General features: G+C 45.8%; 1 pseudogene; it reads left to right on the top strand.

The window, feature by feature from the left end:
• Window positions 1-1802: 1802 nt before the first annotated feature.
• LOC138993745 (transcription factor BTF3 pseudogene) lies at window positions 1803-2622 on the top strand (annotated as a pseudogene).
• The last annotated feature ends 22466 nt before the right edge of the window (window positions 2623-25088 follow it).

Genomic DNA, 25088 nt, shown 5'->3' with positions numbered 1-25088 from the left:
CACCCCTGCCTCTGTACACACACACCCCCCGCCTCTGCACACACACACCCCCGCCTCTGCACACACACACCCCCGCCTCTGTACACACACACCCCCGCCTCTGTGCACACACCCCCGCCTCTGCGCACACACCCCGCCTCTGTACACACACCCCGCCTCTGTACACACACCCCGCCTCTGTACACACACCCCCGCCTCTGTACACACACACCCCCGCCTCTGTGCACACACACCCCCGCCTCTGTACACACACACCCCCGCCTCTGTGCACACACCCCCGCCTCTGCGCACACACCCCGCCTCTGTACACACACCCCGCCTCTGTACACACACCCCGCCTCTGCACACACACCCCGCCTCTGTACACACACCCCGCCTCTGCACACACACCCCGCTTCTGCACACACTCCCCGCTTCTGCACATACCCCCCGCTTCTGCATACACCCCCGCTTCTGCACACACTCCCCGCTTCTGCACACACCCCGCCTCTGCACACACCCCCCGCTTCTGCCCCCTCCCCACCTCCGCCCCGCCTCTGCCTCTCACAGGCCTCTCCTGTGGGTCCTTTTCCCTTTCCTGTAAGGGCCTGGGCCTCCATCACTGAGTAGGGCCCAACCTAACCCAGTGTGACCTCATCTTAGCTTGATGGCATCTTATTTCTAAATGAGGTCACACTCACAGATCCAGGAGGACATGGATTATGGGGGCTCACTCTGAAGCCCAGCACAGAGGCCCGGCTCAAAGCCTGGCTCCTGCAGGCAGCTGTCCCTGGGCCCTGGGGTCACCTCAGTGACGATGGACTGGACTCAGGGGTTGTGTAGCTTTTTCTCCCCCGCATCTGCCTCTGGCAGCCCGGCCTGTCCCTCAGCCTCACACCGCAGCCTCAGGTCTCCCCTTACCAAGGCAGGCCATCGCCGGGGAGGCCGACGCTCAGACGGAACTCAGGTTTCACAGGATGAGCCAGAGGAGGATGGTCGCGTTTCCGTGTTTCCTAAACTGCATCTCAAGAAACGCGGCTACCCAGCTCTTAGCGAGAGCTTCAGCACGGCCTCGTGTTTAATCTGGAAGAAGGCGGTCCTGCCAGCCAGCAGGCCCAATGCCATGGTCCGGACGCTTGCAAAGAAGGGGATGGTCTGGGCCGGGGTGAGTTTCCACCCAAAGCATTTCCCACATGTGACAGGCAGGGCCCCCATGGGTGGACCAGGTGAGCACAAAGGGAAGTGGGTATGTGGAAATGTGCTTCTGTGATTAAAATGTTTTAAAATATGAGTCAAATGTGGAAAGTGCCAAGAAGGAAAAAGCAAAGTCACAGCTACACGTTCTGCCCGATTTGGGAAGGAGAGAGAGGGTGTGAGGAGGGCAGGGGAACTCGGACTGTGGGGCCAGCCGGCAGGGAGGCTGGGCCTCTGCTTTTTGTTGCAGGAAAAGAAAAGGGAGGGTGTGTTTACAGTGACAACCAGCGCAATGCCATGAGCGACAGCTGTTGATGTTGCGTCACCCTGTTAGGATGACCCCCACAGTCCTCACCGAAATGCCCGCCCACGGCCAAGGGGCTCTGCGTGCCTTCCCTGCTGGTGTCGGACCGTCCAGGTCTGGGCGTAGGGAGATGCCCACGCACAGGTCTGCCACTTGGACGTAGTCTGGGATATTTCTTCTGCGTGGATCCCTAGAGGTGGGTTCAAGTCAAAGGGGAAGAATGACTTCTAAGTTTCTTGATCAGAGATTTCAGACGAGTGCCCCCAAGCCCATTTGGTTCTCGATTTTTTAAATGCATGTCAACTATTAAAAATAAGAGGCGCTTATTCTCAGCTGGTCTGCCCTAGACCCCCTGAGCATCAGCCCTAGTCCCCCGCGCGCCCCGTTTCCTCTCCAACAAGATGAAAGAGACTATCATGAACCAAGAGAAACTCGCCAAACTGCAGGCTCAAGTGCGCATTGGTGGGAAAGGAACTGCTCGTAGAAAGAAGAAGGTGGTTCACAGAACAGCTACAGCAGATGATAAGAAACTTCAGTTCTCCTTAAAGAAGTTAGGGGTAAACAATATCTCTGGTATTGAAGAGGTAAATATGTTTACAAACCAAGGAACAGTGATCCACTTTAACAACCCTAAAGTTCAGGCATCTCTGGCAGCGAACACTTTCACCATTATAGGCCATGCTGAGACCAAGCAGCTGACAGAAATGCTACCCAGCATCTTAAACCAGCTTGGACAGACAGTCTGACTGGTGTAAGGAGACTGGCTGAAGTTCTGCCCAAACAATCTGTGGATGGAAAAGCGCCACTTGCTACTGGAGAGGATGATGATGATGAAGTTCCAGATCTTGTGGAGAATTTTGATGAGGCTTCCAAGAATGAAGCAAACTGAATTGAGTCAACTTCTGTAGAAGATAAACTTGAAGTAGTTTCTGGGAGCTGCTATTTTGTATTATGACTGCTTTTTCAAATTTTGTTTATGGATCTGATAAAATCTAGATCTCTAATATTTTTTAGCCCAATGCCCCTGGACATTGCAGCTCTTTTCAGTTTTTGCTTATACATAAATCATTCTTTGCAGCTAATTAAGCTGAAGAAGCTTGGGAATAAAGTTTGAAACAGGTTAATAAAGATCTTTGCCTAGTAAAAAAAAATAAAATAAATAAATAAATAAATAAAAATAAGAGGATTTCTTATTAGAATTCAGATCTCCAGCTGATTAGAGCTGCCCAACCAATGTAACAGATATGACACCAGCAGATGAAGGGTAAAAACTACATGATCATTTCAGTTGGTACAGAAAAGGTATTGGACAAAAAACACCCTTTTATGATGAGACACTCACCCAGCGGGGAACAGAGGGAACTTCCTCCAGGTGACAAGGGCGTCTGTGAAAGCTCACAGGTAACATCACACTCAGCGGTGAAAGTCCGAGAGCTCCCCTAAGCCAGAAACAAAGCAAAGATGCCCATTTCACGACTTTTATTCAACACACTTTGGAACACGAGCCAGGGCATTTAGGCAAAGAAAAGAAACAAACGACACCCAAATTGAAAAGGAAGAAGCAAAACTATCTCTGCTTACAAGATGACATGACCTTACAGATAATTCAGAGAATCCACAGAACTACTATTCCTTCTATTAAGCAAATTTAGCAGAGTTTCCAGGTACAGGATCAACACGAAAAAACCATTTTTACTGCTATTCCCTAGCAATGAACAATCCAAGGAGGTGAAAGACTTGCATGCTGAAGACTAGAAAACATTGGAAATTAAAGAAATTATGGATTGGAAAGGTTGATATTGATAATACTACCCTATAAAAATCCCAATTTTTTGTAGATATGGAAGAGCTGATCCTATAATTCAGGGGTCCTCAAACTTTTTAAACAGGGGGCCAGTTCACTGTCCCTCAGACCGTTGGAGGGCCGGACTATAGTTTAAAAAAAAACTATGAACAAATTCCTATGCACACTGCGGCGGCAAAAACACCCGGCGGGCCGGATAAGTGTTTTCGGCGGGCCGCATGTGGCCCGCGGGCCATAGTTTGAGGACCCCTGCTATAATTCATATGGAATTGCAAGATATCATGAATATCCAAAATAATGTTGAAAAAGAAGAGAAAAATTGGAGGACTCACCCTTCCTGCTTTCAAACTAACCATTGAGCTACAGTCAGCTCAGTGTGGTGCTGGCACGTGGGTAGACATATCTCTCTATGTAAAAGCCTAAGCGAGTGAATGACTGGTCAGCTGGTCACCATGACACGCACTGACCACTAAGGGGCAGACACTCAATGCAGGAGCTGCCTCCTTCTGGTCAGTGCGCTCCCACAGCCAACCTCCCTTGGTCCCTCCCCTTGGCCAGCCAGCCCCCCACCCCATGGCCTGATCAGAACCTCCCACGGCCCCAATCAGCCCACATCACCAGCCAGGCCGAGGGACCCCACCCGTGCATGGATTCGTGCACCGGGCCCCGAGTACATTAATGAAATGGATTGAGAGTTCATACGTAAATCCATAATTATGCCGTCATTTTATATTTGACAGGGACGCCGAGATCATTCAATGGAGAAAGAATAGACTCTTCAACAGATGGTCTGGGACCGCTAATAGCCACACGAAAGAATAGAGTTGGACCCTGACCTCACTGCATGTAAAAATTAACCAAAAATGGATCAAACACCTAAATGGATAGTAAAAACTATTAAACTCTTAGAAGAAGACCAAGGGGGGAAAGCTTCATACATTGGATTTGGTGAAGATTATTGGGTATGAACCAAAAGCACAGGCAACAAAAGAAAACATAGGTAAACTGGATTTCACACAAATAATACCATTTATGCACCGAAAGACACTATCAATAGATAGGCAACCCACAGAATGGGAGGAGGCATTTGTAAAGCAGACGGCAATAAAGGTGCAGTGTCCAGAATACTTAAGGAACTCATAACTCAACAACTAACAGGGCAAATGGCCCAGTTTTAAGGTGGGCAAAGGACTAGAACAGCCACTTGTCCAAGGAAGACGTACGAAGGCCAGCAAGTGAGTGAAAAAACGTGTGACCCACCAGAGCGGGCCAGCCACTGCGGTGAGATGCCACTTCACATGCGCTAGGGCGACTATGATGTTTTTAAAAGTAAAATGAGTGCCCTGGCCGGTGTGCTCAGTGGATAGAACATCAGCCTGTGGACTGGAAGGTCCCTGGCCTGATTCTGGTCAAGGGCACATGCCTGGGTTGCGAGCTGGATCCCCAGTAGGGGGCATGCAGGAGGCAACCAATCAATGGTTCTCTCTCATCATTGACGTTTCTATCTCTCTCTCCCTCTTCCTTCCTCTCTGAAAGCAATAACAAATTTTTGAAAAATCACTTTAGCTTAAAAGAAAAAGTAAGATAAGTGTTGGCAAAGATGTGGGGAAACTGGAACCCTCTTCCATTGACGGTGGAAATGAAAAAAATGGTGCAGCTTCTATGAAAAACAGTTGGGAAGTTCCCCAAAAGTTAACCATGGAGTTGCCATACAACCCCACAGCTGCACTGCTAGGAATATACCCCAAAGAATTGGAAAGAAAACCTTTACACAGATGTTCACAGCAGCGTTAGTCAAATGGCCGGAAGGAGGAAGCAGCTGGGTGCCGGTTGACCAGTGACAGAAGAGGCTGGTTTATGCGGCATTGAGCTGCGCTCCCCACGGGAGCCAGGACGTGCTGACATGTGCTGCCACGTGGACGAGCCTGGACAGCAGTGTGCTGAGGCGGGAAGCCAGCCGAAAGCTCGACATTGTGTGGCTCCATTTTTATTCAGTGCCCAGAACAGGCGACAGAGACAGAAGCAGATCAGTGGCTGCTGGGAGCTGGGGAGGGAGGGGCTGGGGAGTGACTGCTAAATGGGTACAGGGCCTCCTTTTGAGGTGATGGGAATGTTCTGGAAATGACAGGAGGAAGGTCACGTAATGAGAAGAGAGCCCCAGGTCTTTAATAGTCACGCACCTCACTAACTATAGGTGAGAAGCTTCCCCACAGACCCTGGGCCCCGGCGGCTGACCGGCTGTAACGGATAAGATGCCTCGCTGGGTCCAGGACTCAGGAAAGAAATGCATGTTGAGAACAGACCAAGGGCAGGGCACGCTGTGACTCGGTGGCTGTGCCGGACCCTGACCCCCCCACCCCCCCCCGGAGTTTCTCTCAGGGACGCTGACCATCCTCCAGGCCCAGGCAGCTGAGCTGTGTGTCCCATCACAGGTTAGCCCCCTTGTTAGGGGCTCTGAGCTCCTGAAGGCCGGCCGCAGACCCTACGTAGCTGTCTCCCCTCTTCCCTATATTATCAGCCAGCTGGGAGGGGCCAAACCAGGACTTCCAAGGTGACTGCCTGCTCCCCATGCTGCTGGCGGGATTGGAATAAACGCTCAGATGTGACTCAACCCTGTCTCTGCTTAGTTTGGCTCAAGTAGTGACAGGTGGCCTCAGACCAGTTGTGTCCAGTATCACAATAGCAACTCTGCCAGGACCCAAGCAGGACTTCTTCCCGGGTGAGCACTGCAGCGTTTGCTGGCTGCCTGCACTGAGGGTTCCCAGGGCTGAAACGGGGCCTTTGTTTACCTGCAGCGCTGCCGGAATTTTCCTGTGGAGTCCACCCTCAGCTCCCGTCCCCCTGTCATCCGCCCGAGTGAATCAAGCCTTTTCGTATGACACGAGGAGGAATCAAGCGTGTTTGTATGGCAGAGGCACTGGCTGCTCTCGGATGGGCTGCTCTGTACGGCGGAAGCGCGCACTGTGTGTGACTTGGGAGGCATTTGCTGCCTCTCGTCTGGGCGAGCCTGATCAGGTCCAGTGACAAGAGGCCTGCAGCCGGCCTTGACATCGCTCCGCTGCGGTGGTTTTTAAAACACAGGGCATTCTGAGGTGTCTGGCTGGACAGGCAAGGAGCACGGTGTGAAGCCCTTGTCTGTGGGTTGTGTGCACCTGTGAATGTGCAGAGTGTCTCTATTGATTGTTGTTGTGTGTCTCTCTGTTGTTTGGTTTAATTTGTTTAAAGATGGGCACATCCCACTTGTCTGGGGGACCCAGCTGCCTGTGGGGGCCGAACCCGTGGCAGGGGTTGCAGGAAGTTCCCAGCAGCTGCCGAGAGTTCTTTATCTCGGGGACCCTCCCTGCGCTCCCTCTCAAGGCATCAGCCGCCTGTAGTGCTTAGCTAGTGAGAGTTCCTGTCTGTCTGTGATGTAACTTTGATCATACATGTGCTTTGCTTGCTCTCTTATCTTTTGGGATTTGGTTTGCTCCTCGCTGTTCGTGAGCCCTGGGAACCCTCTGTCTCTGCTCTGGGCTTTGTGCCCCTCAGCCCTTGTGAGGGCATTGGCTGTGCAGGCTGGTGAGACAAGAGTCTAAGGCCACTGTCCCGGTCCCTTCTTTTGAGAGGACTCATTTATTTACTTTAGAGGTTGTTTTAGTTTCTTCTTTGAAATGGGATAAGATCTCTTCTTATATGCAAGATTTCATGTTGCTACATCATTTCCTGTCTACTCAGACAGGAAACGTGGGGAATAATTCTCCTACCCTATCCCCGCCCCCCAAGTCTTTCTCCTGGAGGGCTGGATGGGCAGAAGTGCCACAGAGCGGGCTGCAGAGGTGGCAGCGGGAGGAGACCACTAAAGTCGCTGGAGGGCCCGGGCGCTCAGTCCTGGGAACGGCCTCTCCCTTCTCCTCAGCCTTCTCCCCAGCCTCCTAAAAGTTGTCAAGGTCATGTCATCCCTGTCACAAAATTTGCCAACAAAATGCCTTGGGTAATAATTAACTTTAAAGTCTTATGGAGTTGAAGAGACCAAGATGGCGGCGTAGGTAAACACCGGAGACCGCTGCCGCAAACAACCATTTCAAAAATACAACTAAAAGACGGAACGGACTTCACCCAGAACCACAGGAAGGCTGGCTGAAGAGAGACTCTACAACTAGAAGGAAAGAGAACAGCAAACCGAGGCTCAGATGAGGCGCAGTGTGGAAAATACAAAGGTACCGAGGTGCGCGCGAAAGCGGGCTGGTGGCTGAGGGCGCGGTTGTCATTTTCAATCAGGAGGGAGTCTCAGACTCTGGGCTCCAGATCCGGGCGAGTCTCTAGGGACCCAAACTCAAACGGGAGAAGCGGGATCCGGCATCAGTTGGAACCTGAGGGCAGCTTTCTCTCCGAGGTTTGCAGCCGCTGCCGGGGTTCTGAGAAGCAGAGCCTCTGGGAACGGGACTGAGAGCGGCCATAACTGCTCCCTCCGCCCGCCCTGTTGAGCCCGCCCCACCCAAACCCTGCACACAGCCATCTGCCGATCGCCTCAGGCAAAGGCTGGATTAGCGCCTCCCCAGAAGGCAGACGTTTTCTACACAGCTGACTCCTACAGCCAGTCGGCCTGGTGGTCAAATCCCTCTAGTGTTAACTGCAACAATTAAGGCTTGGCTAGAACAAGACTGCACACAAAGACCACAAGGGGGTGCACCAAGAAAGCATAAAAGATGCGGAGACAAAAAAACATGACAGAAATGGAGGATATGGAGCTAAGAATCGCAATTTTGAGGGCTTGCTATAAACTTGTGCAGAGCCTCACAAAAACTAATGAGACCCTCGATGCTACGATAAAGAAATTAGAAAGTAAGCATACACGGACTGAAATAAAGAATATTATACCAAATAGCAGACCAGAGGAGCACAAGAATCAAACCAAAGATTTGACAAAAAACACCCAACTGGAAAAGCAAAATGAAAAAAGAATCCGAAAGTGTGAAGATAGTGTAAGGAGCCTCTGGGACAGCTTCAAGCGCACTAATATCAGAATAATAGGGGTGCCAGAAGATGAGAGACAGCAAGATATTGAAAACCTATTTGAAGAAATAATGGCAGGAAACTTCCCCCACCTGGTGAAAGAAATGGACTTACAGGTCCAAGAAGCAAAGAGAACCCCAAACAAAAGGAATCCAAAGAGGACCACACCAAGACACATCATCATTAAAATGCCAAGAGCAAAAGACAAAGAGAGAATCTTAAAAGCAGCAAGAGAAAGAGACTCAATTACCTACAAGGGAATACCCATACGACTGTCAGCTGATTTCTCAACAGAAACTTTGCAGGCCAGAAGGGAATGGCAAGAAATATTCAAAGTGCTGAATACCAAGAACCTACAACCAAGATTACTTTATCCAGCAAAGCTATCATTCAGAATTGAAGGTCAGATAAAGAGCTTCACAGATAAGGAAAAGCTAAAGGACTTCATCACCACTAAACCAGTACTATACGAAATGCTGAAAGGTTTCCTTTAAGAAGAGGAAGAAGAAAAAGGTAAAGATACAAATTGTGAACAACAAACATGCATCTATCAACAAGTGAATCTAAGAATCAAGTGAATAAATAATCTGATGTACAGAATGAACTGGTGATTACAATGAATCAGGGACATAGAAGGGGAATGGACTGACTATTCTTGGGGGGGGGGGGGGGGAAGGGGAATGGGAGATGCGGGAAGAGACTGGACAAAAATCGTGCACCTATGGATGAGGACAGTGGGTGGGGAGTGACGGCGGAGGGTGGGGCGGGAACTGGGAGAAGGGGAGTTATGGGGAAAAAAGAGGAACAAATGTAATCAGAACAATAAAGATTTAATTTAAAAAAAATAAAATAAAATAAAGTCTTATGGAGTTGTTGCCCTAGCCAGTTAGTCTCAGTGGATAGAGCGTTGGCCTATGCACTGAAGGGTCCCGGGTTCAATTCGGTCAAGGGCACATGCCCAGGTTTCAGGCTCAATCCCCAATGGGAGGTGTGCAGGAGGCAACTGATCAATGATTCTCTCTCATCATTGATGTTTCTGTCTCTCCCTCTCCCTTCCTCCCTGAAAGCAATAAAAAAATATATTTAAACACACACACACACACACACACAAACTCACCACTATTAAATCTTATAGAATTGTTAATACGTAATGAATAGATATAAGTAAAATGAAGGGTTTTGATAAAGTTTTACAATATAATTTTTATATATACAAATTATATATATAAATTATATATATATATTTCAAAATCTTTGGTAACTTAAAATTTTGGAGTCTTGCTGGGTTAAATAATAAAAATTATTAAGTATTTAGATATTTTGAAATAATAGGCACCGAAACATTAATTGATCTGAGTTTGCTGTCTGTGGGTTTCTTATTGTGAGAAGCTGGAGAATGGATTTGGATCTGTTAATAAACATATCTTATCTTTTATTTGAAATATGTCTCTTTAAAATGTGAATACATTTGCTGATGGGGAAGCAGGAGGCTGTTTCTGAAGCTGTAAAATGCACTTGCCAATCTGAGGAATGTCAATTACTTACTTGTCATTAAAAGACCAAGGTTTCCAAGAGTTAAGAATCAGAATTAAATTGGAAAGGAATTATATAGTTTTGGTAATATAGAATTAAAAGTAAGTTGTTCTAAACTTAGTTATTTCTGAATGAGTTAAGAGAAAAAACTGAAAGGGATAGGAAAATTGCAGAGAATCTGTGCAATTTGAAAAAGATTGTACAGAGAGAAACCAAGATGGCGGCATAGATAAACACCGGAAATTGCTGCCTCACACAACCACTTCAAATATACAACTAAAAGACAAAACGGACATCATCCAGAACCACAGGAAGGCTGGCTGAGTGGAAATTCTACAACTAGAAGGAAAGAGAAAAGCACACTGAGACTCAGAGGAGGTGCGGAAGTAAAGTGCAGAGGTACGGAGGTGCACACGGAAAGGGCTGGCAACTGAGGACGCGGTTGTCTTTTTCAATTGGGAGGGAGTCTCAAGTTCCCGACTACTCTGAACTCCAGTTTTGGGAGAGTCTCTGGGGACCCAAACTCATACGGGGAGAAACTGGACTGTCTGGCAGTGGGTGGAACTCGAGGGCGGCTTTCTCTCAGAGGTGCTTGCAGTGATTACCGCGGGACACTGAGACCCGGGGCCTCTTAGGGCAGGGCTAAGGATCAGCCATAGCTGTTTGCTCCACCCTGTTGATTCCCTGAGACCCTGCCCCACCCAAGCTGTGTGCAGAGGCTTTTGCATATGAATGGCCTGGCCCTTTGCAATCTGAAAATTACCTAACAAACTGAAGCTGGGTCAGACAGACCCAGAACTTCCAAAAGAAGGCCCAAGGCTCCACAGCAGCTTGCATTGCCTCACAGCTGGGCCTCATCTGGGCACCTCCAAACCCCAAACAAGGAAGAGGAACCTGCAGATCTCTGTAGCTCCTGCTGGGTAGCCTCAGGAAGAGGCTAAATTAGCACCTCCTTAGAGATCCAAGAGCCAGTGTACCCAGTGGTCAGAGTGGGACCATCCAGATTACAACTCCTCAGATCCATAAGGGACACGCTCAGTGGGCAGACTCAGTGAGCACCAAAGCCCCACTGAAGCAAGTCTTGCCCCAGAAGGGTGTCTCCAGCACAGAAGTTCTCCCACGGCAGACACAGCTGATTCTCACAGCCAATTGGCCTAGAGATACCAACAACAATCAAGGCTTAACAACAACAAGACTGTGCACAAAGCCCACAAAGGGGTGCACCAAGAGTGTCCACCTCAGGTAATTGGGGAGGCTGAGCCACTGGGCCCTATAGGACACCTAGCACAGAAAGCCACTCTATCAACACAGGGAAGCAGCCAAAATGCAGAGACAAAGAAACAGGTCACAAATGACAGAAATGGAGGAAAGCAAACTATTGGATATAGAGTTCAAAACCACCGTTATAAGGTTTTTCAAGAACTTTCTAGAAACTGCCGATGAATTTAGTGAGACCCTCAATAAATCTAGTGAGACCCTCGAGGATATGAAAAAGGACCAACTAGAAATTAAGCATACACTGACTGAAATAAAGAATATTATACAGAGATCCAATAGCAGACTAGAAGATCGCAAGAATCAAGTCAAAGATTTGAAATACGAAGAAGCAAAAAACACCCAACCAGAAAAACAAACAGAAAAAAGAATCCAAAAACATGAAGATAGTGTAAGGAGACTCTGGGACAACTTCAAACGTACCAACATCCGAATTATGGGGGTGCCAGAAGAAGAGAGAGAGCAAGATATTGAAAACCTATTTGAAGAAATAATGACAGAAAACTTCCCCTACCTGGTGAAAGAAATAGACTTACAAGTCCAGGAAGTGCAGAGAACCCCAAACAAAAGGAATCCAAAGAGGACCACACCAAGACACATCATAATTAAAATGCCAAGAGCAAAACACAAAGAGAGAATCTTAAAAGCAGCAAGAGAAAAACAGTCAGTTACCTACAAGGGAGTACCCATACGACTCTCAGCTGATTTCTCAACAGAAACTATGCAGGCCAGAAGGGAGTGGCAAGAAATATTCAAAGTGATGAATAGCAAGAACCTACAACCAAGATTACTTTACCCAGCAAAGCTATCATACAGAATTGAAGGTCAGATAAAGAGCTTCACAGATAAGAAAAAGCTAAAGGAGTTCATCACCACCAGACCAGTATTATATGAAATGCTGAAAGGTATCCTTTAAGAAGAGGAAGAAGAAAAAGGTAAAGATACAAATTATGAACAACAAATACATATCTATCAACAAGTGAATCTAAAAATCAAGTGAATAAATATTCTGATGAACAGAATAAACTGGTGAATATAATAAAATCAGGGGCATAGAAAGGTAGTGGACTGATAATTCTCGGGGGAAAGGGGTTGGGGGGTACAGGAAGAGACTGGAAAAAAATCGTACACCTATGGATGAGGACAGTGGGGGGTAAGGGCAGAGGGTGGGGTGGGAACTGGTGGAGGGGAGCTATGGGGGAAAAAAAGTGGAGCAACTGTAATAATCTGAACAATAAAGATTTATTTTAAAAAATAAAAAAAGAAATAAATAAAAAAATTCCTGGAAACAAATGAAAATGAACACAAGATGTTGTAAATGTTCCCTCCATGTCCTGCGTGGTTCAGGGTTCAGGATCTGGAAGAGGAGCCACACAAAAATGAAAGAGAAAAGACACGAGATAATTTAGGAATATTGGGGGCCAGGCAGGTAAGTCCAACTCAAGAGGAAGGACTTCCACCCATGCTCAGGCTGCACCAACCTTTTATAGTCAGAGGTAAAGAAGGCAGTGGTTACCATAGTTACAGTTCTTGTGAGTTTCACTTGTTTTGAGCATAGTTACACTTCCTGCACTTCCCTCAGCCCATTAGCTTCCCAGATAAGAGCTGGGGAGTGTTATAAGGTCAAGCCTAGTTATGCTAAGAGGACTGTGCCCTCTAAGCTGGGACTTGTTTGTGACTTTGCCAACAGGTCTGAGGCTTAACCCTATATCAGGTCCCCACATCTCACCCTTTTTTTATTATTAAGCTACTATAATGAAAATAAAACTTAAACATCAAGAACAAAACTCTGGCTATTAAAACAATAACAAAACAATGCCAATCCATAACTCAAAACATTTTAAAACTTAAACATAACATTTCACGAACAAAAATGTTTAAATCCCAAATTTAATGTCCAACAGTTCTGAGTCCCAGTTTCAATGTCCGACAGTTCCTGATGTGTACATGTCAGCAATGATATTTCAGTTCCAGATTGTGGACAAATGGTGGCAATGCAGGTCCGACCCTCTCTGGTTTGATCCTGGGCAACCTGCAGTGATGCACAGCTGCTGACTGCTAGCATGACAAAGCGTCGTCAGCGTCTTCCATCTCTGGATTGTTTTTCCTCTTGTCTTCATGGCTGGAGCATTTCTGATAATCCCTCTGTTGCAGGAATCCACATGGTCTTGGAGTTGTTTTCTGAAAATATACAAACGTATTCTCGACCGAAGGTTAATAAAGGAAATTTTACTTGGGGTCCTTTTTATATTTTCCCAAATGATTTTCCTTTGGCTTATTTTGACACCACGTATGTTTTTCATGGGTGTCTTTGCTGTTAGCATTACAAATGAAAAAATTTTTTCTAGATGTAATTTAGTTACAGGATATTTTTCCTTACATGGTATTTTTCCACTATCCCCCCTTTTTTGATTTAATTATTAGGAAGCTTTGGAAAATTTTTATAATGTAGTCTAGATAACTTTAAATTTTTAAATTTTTTGCACAAAAATATGACTGCTTTAAGTTCATTGCATGTTAAGCAATTTTACCATGAAATGAAAATTTTGGTTAATACTACTTATTTCAATTAAACTCGTTACTGTCAAATTTAATTCTCTAACAAGAATCTTAGTTACACTGTAAATATTAATGGAAAGGATATTTTGCATCCTTGAGAAGGCCCTGAGCATTCCTGGTGTTGAGCTGGATTTAGATATAGAGTAGCTGCTGTCAGCCAAGTCTCTGTTTTCTGGGTACCGATCTCAGCTGGGCCAAGTCTCTTTCTGTTATCTGGGTCCCGATCTGAGCTGGGCATGGGAAGCGGGAAGCAGCCATGGGGGCAGGAGACCTCCCTTAGAAGGGGCGAGTGTTCAAGCCCCTGCATAGTTGGGGGGGGGGTGGTGAGGATCTGTGCCCCACCTCTGTTGACCCCCAAGTTCTCTCCTGATGGCCCCTCTGCGACTGTGCCTGTCTTAGGTTGTTCCTTCCCTAAGGAATCTTACCCGTCTCTGGCTAACCAGCCATCCTCCGGGGCCAAGCAGGGTGATGTGAAGTTCAGTTCTGTCTCCTTGGTAGCCTATGCCCCTGTGGCCTCCAAGCCCAGCAACTGCCTTGGGATACCCTCGCCTGCTGGCGGGGCCCCGGCATTGATCACATATCTTGGGGAACCCAGGTTTCTTCTCCAGGGAGGGCCCAGCTCATGCCATTGGGCAAGAGACAGATCCATGGTACCAGCCACCACGAGGCTTCAACCTCAGCATGAACAGAGTTCAGGCAACAGCTGTGGGCAATTGGATTACCAGAAGAGGGACCCTCTTGGCAAAAAGGTCAAGAGAGGTCAATACAGAATGCTCAAGTGCCTTCCCAGGGGGCCTTCCACACAGTGGAAGGGATTAAATCCTTTCATGTCCTTTTTAAATTGCTGCCAAACATTCAAAGAATTAGTTTGTTTGTTTGTTTGGGATAAATGTACAATATGCTGTTGTAAAATCTCAAAAATTATTAATGACATTGTAGAATAATATCATGTAAGGATATTCTTTTCTCTAGGCCATGGCAATTCAATTTTAAACTGGAAATGACATTAATTAAATTTCTTCAATTAGTCTTTCAGTAACTTTACACTAGCTACATTCAGGAAGGCAAAAACCCAAATTATTTACCTTTCTATATTAAACCTTTCTAGTACATTTAATTACAGTCCTCCAGATGTTTGAAGGAAAAACCTCTTTCTATTATTTTCTTGCAGAGTAATTTCTAATCCGTATCCTCGTCCTCTCACAGCTGGGTTACACTTGGAGAATTTCAATTTAAAAAGAAAAATCTTTTTCTTTTAAACCAAGTAACCTACAGGGTTACTTCTTGGATGTTGACTGATAGTGCCGCAAGGTCATGTATTTCAAGTCAAAGTCATTAAATTTGGTTGAATTAAAAAATCCTTTAAAAAGAGAGAATAAACTTTTGAAAACATTTCAGGGCCTGTGAAATGTCCCAAAGTCATTCCTTGGTTATAGTTTTGAAATCCAACTTGAAAGATCATCAAATATATATGTGTATATAAGATTTAAAGATTATATTCAATTCTGTCCTCTAGATTTTGTACGAGGCACACTCAGATCAATATTTCAGCATTATTTCACTTCAAAATACCTAGGTATAAGTTTTTGTCATTTGATTCTGTAAACTCCAAGGTCCCAAGTTCCCACCGGTTCTGGAAAACCACGCTTGAGGCTGGCAAACAGGCGTGGCCCAGCCCTTGACTTTAAAACGACCATAATTTTTTCTCTGGGGAAAGTCAAGAAGCAAACTTGTAGCTACATTGTTTCCTGCTGGTTGCTTGCTGGTGAGAAATTTAAAAATTGGCCACGAGATCGCAGCCGAGGGAAAACTGTTTTCCGCTGGCGAAACAAGTTTGGTCTAACCTGGTCCATTTAAATGTCAAAGAGCTAAGCTAGTTTCTCCCTGGGCTACTGGACCTTCATAATTAATATATTTCAATAATTCTTGAGATTCAAATCCAATTATTATTTTAAGGCATTTACTTTGGCAAATTTTTGTAACAGAGACAATTTTACTGAATTTCTTTGAGGCTTTAAGATTAACTGTGGAACAGGCTTCATTAACATTTCGAAAATCACTTTATTACGGAAATATACCAATCTTGTTACTAGAACCAGCCTGCATTTTTTCCCTGGGTCAAATTTGTCATTTTTCTTAGGAAATAATCAGTCTTGGGTTTTATTTTGTACATTTGCAAAGAGACTCCAGGTCAAAACTCTACCTAAATGTCCAAAAACAGGACAGTTGCGCACATTAGTTTTAAGCCAGCTTTTCTCTTTACATGTGCACAGAAATCCCAGACGTATTTTTAAATTTTGTAAAACTTTTCAATTACGAGAAGGACTTTAAATTAGAATACTTGGGGAGGAGGCGTCCATATTGGATCGCCATGTGCTCTCTTCTTCCCTTCCCCACGTCCTGCTTTGGGGGAAGTTCCAGCAAATGACTCAGATGGCGTGTTTTTTCCCAAAGTTATGCTTAATAGAAAAAGACATTTTAAATTTTTTCCTATTTTGCTTTCCAAAGTAATGGCTAGCACCCAAGTTTATCTTAGTCAAAATTTGGTTATCATAAGATGTTCTCCAGTAATTTTTAAACAAAACATTAAGTAATCTCATTGAGGGAGAGCTTACAGCTCTGCCCTCTCCTGCCACCTTTGAATCTCTCCGCACCAGAGGCAGATTTGGCAGCGGAGTTTCATTTCTTATTACAGATTTTAGATTCCAAATACAAATTAAGATTTTAATTTGGACAAGAAACCACATTGAGGTGACCATGGCACTCTTTTTTCAGCCTGATTTAAAAGAGTACCTTTTAATATTCCAATTTCTTTATAATTTGGCCTTTTTGCACAGGTGATTCTATTAACGGAGAATTGAACATTTCAGGATTAGGACATAGAGGTGGAGGGAGCCATGAAGGCCATTCCTCCCATTTTTTCTTTTCTTTCTGCTCCTCTTTAGGAGTGGAGGGTGCAAGGGGAGGAGATTTATCCTCCTTGGCCTCTCTCAAAGGCTCTAGTAAATGAAATACCGTGGTCCACAAGGGAAAACAGTTTTTGGAGGCAAGTTTTATCCTGCTGCTGACCTTTTTTTCAAGTTCTGACTAACTTTTTGGCAAACTTTTAAGATCTAATGTACCTTCTAAAATTTTTACTCCTTAAGCATGCAAATCAAAAGTCTATAATAAAGTTTCTTACTTTTTTAAAAAAAAGCCAAATCTACTTTTTTAAAGCTGAATCCTGCCCCGTTAGCCTGGTTAAGAAAAACATTCTCACCCTGCTTACAGATCCAGACTTCTGCAGCTGATCGTGGGCTTTTGTGTGTGGTGAAATAACCCCGTATCTTTATGGTGCCACCTTGCCGGTGAAACTTCGTTTTTTTGCTCTAGCGAAACCTTCACTTCCAGATTTCCTGTCGGGCGCCAGATGTTGTAAATGTTTCCCTCCATGTCCTGTGTGGTTCAGGGTTCAGGATCTGGAAGAGGAGCCACACACAAATGAAAGAGAAAAGACACGAGATAATTTAGGAATATTGGGGGCCAGGCAGGTAAGTCCAACTCAAGAGGAAGGACTTCCACCCATGCTCAGGCCGCACCAACCTTTTATAGTCAGAGGTAAACAAGGCAGTGGTTACCATAGTTACAGTTCTTGTGAGTTTCACTTGTTTTGAGCATAGTTACACTTCCTGCACTTCCCTCAGCCCATTAGCTTCCCAGATAAGATCTAGGGAGTGCTATAAGATCAAGCCTAGTTATGCTAAGAGGACTGTGCCCTCTAAGCTGGGACTTGTTTGTGACTTTGCCAACAGGTCAGTCCGAGGCTTAAACCTATATCAGTTCCCCACAACAACAAGCCAAAATCTCTGGAACACACCAAAAGCAGTCCTGAGGGGGAAGTCCATAGCACTACATGCCTACCTCAAAAAACAAGAAAAATTAATAAACTATTTAACCCTATAACTTTAATAATTAGAAAGAGAACAATAAGAAAATCTCAGAGCAAGGAGAAGTAAAAAGCAATACAAAAGATGAATGAAACCAAGAGCTGGTTCTTTGAAAAGATAAACAAGATTGATGAACCTTTAGCCAGACTCATCAAGAAACAAAGAGAGAGAACCCAAATAAATAAAATCAGAAATGAAAGCAATGAAATAACCACTGACACCACAGAAATACAATGGATTGTAAGAAAATACTATGAACAACTATATGCCAACAAGCTGGACAATATGGGTGACATGGACAAATTCCTAGAAAATTACGATCTCCCCAAACCGAACCAGGAAGAATCAGAACATCTGAATAGGCCAATAACAACTGATGAAATAGAAGCAGCAATCAAAAACTCCCAGCAAACAAAAGCGCTGGCCCAGACAGCTTCACAGGGGAGTTTTACCAAACATTCAAAGAACTAATACCTATCCTCCTCAAACTAGTCCAAAAAATCCAAGAGGAAGGAACACTTCCAAACTCTTTTTATAAGACCCACATTATCCTACTTTCAAAACCAGAAAAAGACACTACCAAGAAAGGGAATTACAGGCCAATAGCCCTGATGAACATAGATGCTAAAATCCTCAACAAAATATTAGCACATCGCATCCAGCAATATATTAAAAAGATCATACGCCATGATCAAATGGGATTTATTCCAGGGAAGTAAGGCTGGTACAATATTTGCAAATCAATTAACGTGATACATCACATAAACATATTGAAAGACAAAAATCACATGATCATATTAATTGATGCAGAAAAAGCATTTGACAAAATCCAACACCCATTTTTGATAAAAACTCTCAATAAAGTGGGAATAGAGGGATCATATCTCAACATAATAAAGGCCATATATGACAAACCTACAGCCAACATCATACTCAGTGGGCAAAAACTGAAACCATTTCCCCTAAGAACAGGAAAAAGACAGGGAGTCTGCTTCCACCACTCTTATTCAACATAGTACTGGAAGCCCTAGCCACAGCAATCAGACAAGAAGAAGAAATGAAAGGCATCTAAATTGGAAAGGAGGAAGTAAAATTCTCATTATTCACAGATGATATGATATTGTACATAGAAAACCCTAATGACTCCACCAAAACACTACTAGACTTAATAAATGGATTTGACAATATAGCAGGTTACAAAATCAACACCCAGAAATAGATGGCATTTTTATTCACTAATTATGAATTCTCAGAAAGGGAAACTAAACAAACAATTCCATTTACCATTGCAACAAAAAACATTAAGATACTTGGGAATAAATTAATCAATGTCATAAAAGACTTGTACTCAGAAAACTACAGAACTTTGGAAAAGGAGATAGAGGAAGATATAAACAAGTGAAAGAATATACTATACTCATGGATTGATAGAATTAACATATTTAAAATGTCCATATTACCCAACGCAATCTACAGATGCAGTGCAATTTCTATTAAAGTACTAATAGCATATTTCACAGATCTAGAAGAAATACTCCAAAAATTTATATGGAACCAAAAAAGACCCTGAATAGCTGCAGCAATCTTGAGAAAGAAGCACAAAGTTGAAGGGATCACAATACCAGGTATCAAGTTATACTAGTATAACAAAGTCATTGTAATCAAAACAGCCTGGTACTGGCACAAGAACAGGCATATAGATCAATGGAATAGAACAGAGACCCCAGAAATCGACCCAAGCCATTACGCTCAATTAATATTTGACAAAGGAGGCAAGAGCATACAATGGAATCAAGACAGTCTCTTCAATAAATGGTGTTAGGGAAATTGGACAGATACATGCAAAAATGAAACAAGACCACCCACTTACACCATACACAAGAATAAACTCAAAATGATACAATACCTAAATGTAAGTTGGTAAACCATGAAAATCCTAGAAGAAACTATAGGCAGCAAAATCTCAGACATCTCTTGTAGCAATAGGTTTACGGAAACATCTCCTAGGTCCGTGGTCAGCAAACTGCGGCTTGTGAGCCACATGCGGCTCTTTGGCCCCTTGAGTGTGGCTCTTCCACAAAATACCATGTGCAGGCGCGCACGTACAGTGCGATTGAAACTTTGTGGCCCATGCGCAGAAGTTGGTATTTTGTGGAAGAGCCACACTCAAGGGGCCAAAGAGTCGCATGTGGCTCGAGAGCCGTGGTTTGCCGAGCCGCAGTTTGCCGACCACTGTCCTAGGGCAAAGGAAACTAAGGAGAAAATAAATGGAACTACATCAAAATAAAAAGCTTCTGCACAGCAAAAGAAACCATCAACAAAATGAAAAGGGAGCCCATTGTATGGGGAATATATTTGGCAATGATACATCTGATAAAGGGTTAATATCCAAAATATATAAGGAACTCATGCAACTTAACAAAAGGAAGACAAACAACCCAATTAAAAAATGGGCAAAGGGTTTCCGGTCAGGGCACGTGCCCAGGGTACAGGCTCGATCCCCACTGTGGGGGGTGCAGGAGACAGCTGATCAATGATTCTCCTCGTTGGCGTTTCTATATCTCTCTCCCGCTCCTTTTTCCTCCCCAGGCTCCGACCAGCTATTTGGTCTGGGCCACCCCAAGCCCTCGAGGTCAACTCATCACCACAGCTGCTTCTAAGTTAGCAAACAGCATGGATGGACTCAGAGCAGTGGTTCTCAACCTTGGCTGCACATGAGAATCACCTGGGAATCTTTTTTTTTTTTAATATATTTTATTGATTTTTTGCAGAGAAAGGGAGAGGAATAGAGAGTTAGAAACATCGATTAGCTGCCTCCTGCACATCTCCTACTGGGGATGTGCCCGCAACCCAGGTACATGCCCTTGACCGGAATCGAACCTGGGACCTTTCAGTCCGCAGGCCGACGCTCTATCCACTGAGCCAAACCGGTTTCGGCTGGGAATCTTTTTAAAATCCTGATTTCTGGGCCTCGTCCTCTGGAAATTCTGTTTCTTTGTTATGGGGCGGGGCCACAACATTAGTAACAAAGAAACAGAATTTCCGGAGGATGAGGCCCAGAAATCAGGATTTTAAAAAGATTCCCAGGTGATTCTAATGTGCAGCCAAGGTTGAGAACCACTGACTTAGAGGGTATATGTTAAGAGGAATACAGTAAGTCAGACCAACAAAGACAAACACAGTATGGTTTCACTTATATGTGGAACCGAAAAAACAAAAAAAAATGAACAAACAAAACAGAAACAAACTCATAGGCACAGAGAACACACTGACGGTCACCAGGCAGGAGGGGTGTCGGGGAGGAGGTGAGAAAGGTGAAAGGGATGAATGTGTGCAAATCGCCAGCATGAGCACAGCCCCGGGTGCGAGCCCAGGACAGGGTAGAGTCGGCGACACTACAATAGCCGTGGGGTGGGACGGTGCCGGGCTCACGGGGGTCCCTTGGAAGGTATCTAAATGCTGAATCACTGTGTTGTGCACCTGAAACTAATAGAATATTGTGTGTCAATGTCATTAAACTAACAGAGAAAAAGGTGGCGAAATGTCTAACACATGGTGCAGGGGGACATGCACCTGTGCTCTGCAGCGGGGAAGCTGTTTTTAAACGCACAGAAGAGCAAGGACTAGCAGAAGGGGGGCAGCCCCTGCACCCAGGGTGAGGTGGGACTGTCTTCATCTAGAATTTTTATAGTTTCGAGTCTAACATTTAAGTCTAATTCATTTTGATGTATTTTTGTGTGCGGTGTAAGAAGGTGGCTTAGTCAGGTACGTGCAAAAAATGGGACTAGACCACCTTCTTACACCACACACAAGGATACACTAAAATGGAGTAGACTTAAACGTTAGGGTTGAAACCATAAAAATCCTAGAAGCAAACTAGACAGTAAGATCTCCGACATTTCTTGTAGCAATATTTTTGCCAATATATCTCCTCAGACAGGGAAACAGAAGGAAACAAAATAAATGGGACTACACCAAACTAAAAAGGGTTTGCACAGCAAAGGAGACCATCGACAAAATGAAAAGATGACCTACTGAATGGGAAAACATTTTTGCTGATACATCTGACAAGGGATTAAAATCCAAAATGTGTAATGAACTTACAACACTCACCACCAGCCCCGGCCGGGACGGCGCAGTCGTATCGTGGCGGCACGCGCGCCGAAGCGTCACAGGCTTGTTTCCCGGTCAGGGGCATGGACCTGGGGTGTGGGTCCACCCGGGCCCTGATCAGGCCCATGTGGAAGACACCCAATCGATGTTTCTCTCTCCCTCCTTCTCTCCTACTCTCCCAACCTCCCTTCAGTGCTCTCTAAAAAACAATGGGAAATATCCTCAGGCAAGGATTAGCAACAACAAAAAGCAAACAAACAAACTCAACACCAAAACAACAAACAATCCAATTTGAAAATGGGCAAAGGACCTAAATAGACACTTGTCCAAAGTGGACATACAGATGGCCAAGGGACATACGAAAAAATGCTCAAAGTCACTGATCATCAGAGAGAGGCAAACGACTATGAGGTACCATCTCACACCTGTCAGAATGGCTACCATCAGCAAATCAACAAACAAGTGCTGGCGAGGATGTGGAGAAGAGGGAGCCCTCGTGCACTGCTGGTGGGAACGCAGGCTGGTGCAGCCACTGTGGAAGACAGTATGGAGCTCCCTCAAAACATTAAATATGGAACTGCCATTTGACCCAGCAATTCCACTTCTGGGAATTTATCCAAAGAAGCCCGAAACACTAATTTGAAAGACTATACACTTCCCTATGTTCATTGCAATGTTATTTACAACAGCCAAGATTTGGAAGCAACCCAAGTGCCCATCAGTAGACGCGTGGATAAAACAACTGTGGCACGTTTACACTGTGGAGTACTACTTGGCCATAAAAAAGAAGAAAAATTTTACCCTTTGCAACAGCATGGATGGACCTGAAGAACACTGTGCTAAGTGAAATAAGTCAGAGGAAGACAAGTATCAGCTGATCTCACTCATATGTGGAATCTAATGAATAAACTGAACTAACAAGAAAAATACAGACAGAGTCATAGACAGAGAGAGGACAGACAGCTCTGGGGGTGAGGGGGCAGAGGGAGTGAGCAAAAAAAGAAAAAAGAGAGAACTCATGGACATGCACAACAGTGTGGTGATTTGGGGAAGTAGGGGGGTTGGGTGAGGTTGAAGAGGGTATGGGGGGATAAATGGTGATGGAAAAAAATTAAATTAAATGAAGAGTAAATAAATGACTTAAAAGTCACCGCACTGTGGAGTGCAGTGCTTGCACGCCTGCCTCAGCCTGTCCCACCTGAGGCCCCCCCACGGCCCCAGCGACAGAGCAGAGGGGAGAGAGCAGAGGGGGCCTTGCTGGCTCCTCCCCAGGCTCCGACCAGCTATTTGGTCTGGGCCACCCCAAGCCCTCAAGGTCAACTCATCACCACAGCTGCTTCTAAGTTAGCAAACAGCAGGTCTTCCCAGTCTATTAACATTTATTTTGTTTGCATGTGAATCTGGTTCTCTGCCTGCCTGGTTAGTCATCTGGTCTCCTGTGGTGGCCGTGGGAACGAGCCGGTCAGACCCAGCCTGTGCCCTGCAGATGGCACCTCTGGGACTGGTTCCTGTCTTTCCTCCCAGGAGCCAAGAATACTCTGGTCGCTAATTTTAACCCCAATAGTGAAGTTCTCTCCCTCTCTCCTCTTCGGGTACTTTTCTGTAATTTCAGTTTTCAAACACAAAATAGCCTCTGTCTGCAGTGTTCTTAGCATGGCTGTGGTCGCCAGTGTGCACCTTGTAAACAAAGTCATTTTGCTGTGGTTTTACACAGTTTCATGACCATCCCATGCAGGCGTGTGCAGCTGTGAAGGAGGCGTGCACAGCCGTGTCTAAGGGGAGGAGATGCCGAGCCTTCAGTGAGCGAATGCCGTGGGCCAGAGCCTCGACCTCAGCTCGAGGCATTGGGGGCCAGATACTGCTTTATTGTGGGGCTCCTGTGCACTGTAGGGTGTCTGTCAGCATCCCTGGCCTCAAACCACCAGGTGCCAGTAGCTACCGCTCTCTAACCCCCCCCCCCCCCACACACACACACACACTGCCATTGAGACAGTTGAGGGGATCACATGCCGCCCCCTGGTCCCCGGGAGCGGATTGAGAGCACCGCGGTGGGACAGCCTGTGCGGGGAGAGGAGGGTGATGTTGGAGTCACCCATCTTGGGGATGGAAGTACAAAGACTGTGGACCCTCAAATCTGAGCACTTCATTAGACAGAATTTCCTGTGCGTTTCTAGGTCTTAAACAGGAAGATTCCATTCTGAGAGACTCATGCCAGCTTCTTCCTTCAGTGCTTCTTATACATTGACTGGAGGCCCGGTGCACAAAATCGTGCAGGGGTGGGGTCCCTCAGGGTGGCCTGCGGAGATTGGGCCCCTGCTTACGCCCCCAGCCACGTAGCCCCGCAGCCCTGCCTGGCACCCTGCCTTGACCTTGCCCTGCCCCCTCACCTGTTCCATCATCCCGCCTGTGGGGCGATCAATCAGGGCCGGGCTCTCTGCCTGGCTCCCTCAGCACCTGGGAGTCGGGCGGTGGCCCCGCTCCCTGCCACCGCTGCTGGTCGCCATCTGCAGGGTGATCAGTGGGGCCATCAGGCCCCCACTCACACCCGCCTTGGCCTGGCGCCACCCGCTCACCTGCTCCACCATCCCGCACGGTCCTGCTCTCGTTGGGCCCATCAGGGCTGGCAGCGCCTCCACTGTGGCCGCTGCCAATGCCCCGTCGCCAACACCCCCCCCCCCCCCGCCATGTTCCACACCGCTCCCTGTGGTCAGCGCACGTTGTAGTGAGCGGTCGAACTCCCAGTCTCGGTCGAGCAGCCACGCAGTGGGACAATTTGCATATTAGGCTTTTATTGTATAGGATTGTTCTGAGTGCCAGGTACTGGGGATGTGATGACGAATAAACAGATAAGCTTATTAATTTATTCAACAAATACTTATTGCCTACTATGTGTCCAGCACTGTGTGAGCACTGAGTGTGTAAGTCACAATTCTCCAGAGAACCTCGATGACCCGAATCAATTTTAAAAAAGAACAGAGTTGAAGAGCCAACACTAGCTGATTTAAAGCTGGTGTTAAAGCTGGTGTTGAAGCTACAGTCATTAAGAGTGTGGAGATAGACAAATAGATGAACGGGACAGAATAGAGAATCTGCCCAACTGACTATAGATCGGGGGTTCCCATGACCCCTCCTTGGTTGGGCTAATTTGGGGCAGCTCGCAGCCCCAGGGGGCACACTGACCACTTTATTAAAGGACAGGACCGAGGACACGGAGTGACCAGGTGAAGAGCGACAGAGGCTGAGGGCTGGGAGTCCCGAGCTCAGGAGCTTCTGTCCCCATGGAGCTGGGTGCGTCACCCTCCTGGTTCCTGGACCTGGGAGCTCTCTGCAGCCCCTACTCCTGGGATTTCAGAAGCTTCCTCGTGGAGGCATGGCCGGCATTCACTCCATTTCCAGCCCCTCTCCCCTG

The sequence above is a fragment of the Myotis yumanensis genome, unplaced genomic scaffold, assembly GCF_028538775.1.
Source record: "Myotis yumanensis isolate MYYU_CA2020_CCGP unplaced genomic scaffold, mMyoYum1.0.hap1 SCAF_16, whole genome shotgun sequence".
Classification (NCBI taxonomy): domain Eukaryota; kingdom Metazoa; phylum Chordata; class Mammalia; order Chiroptera; family Vespertilionidae; genus Myotis; species Myotis yumanensis.
Note: the sequence above shows the minus strand (reverse complement) of the source record. Positions and strands in the feature narration are given on the sequence as shown.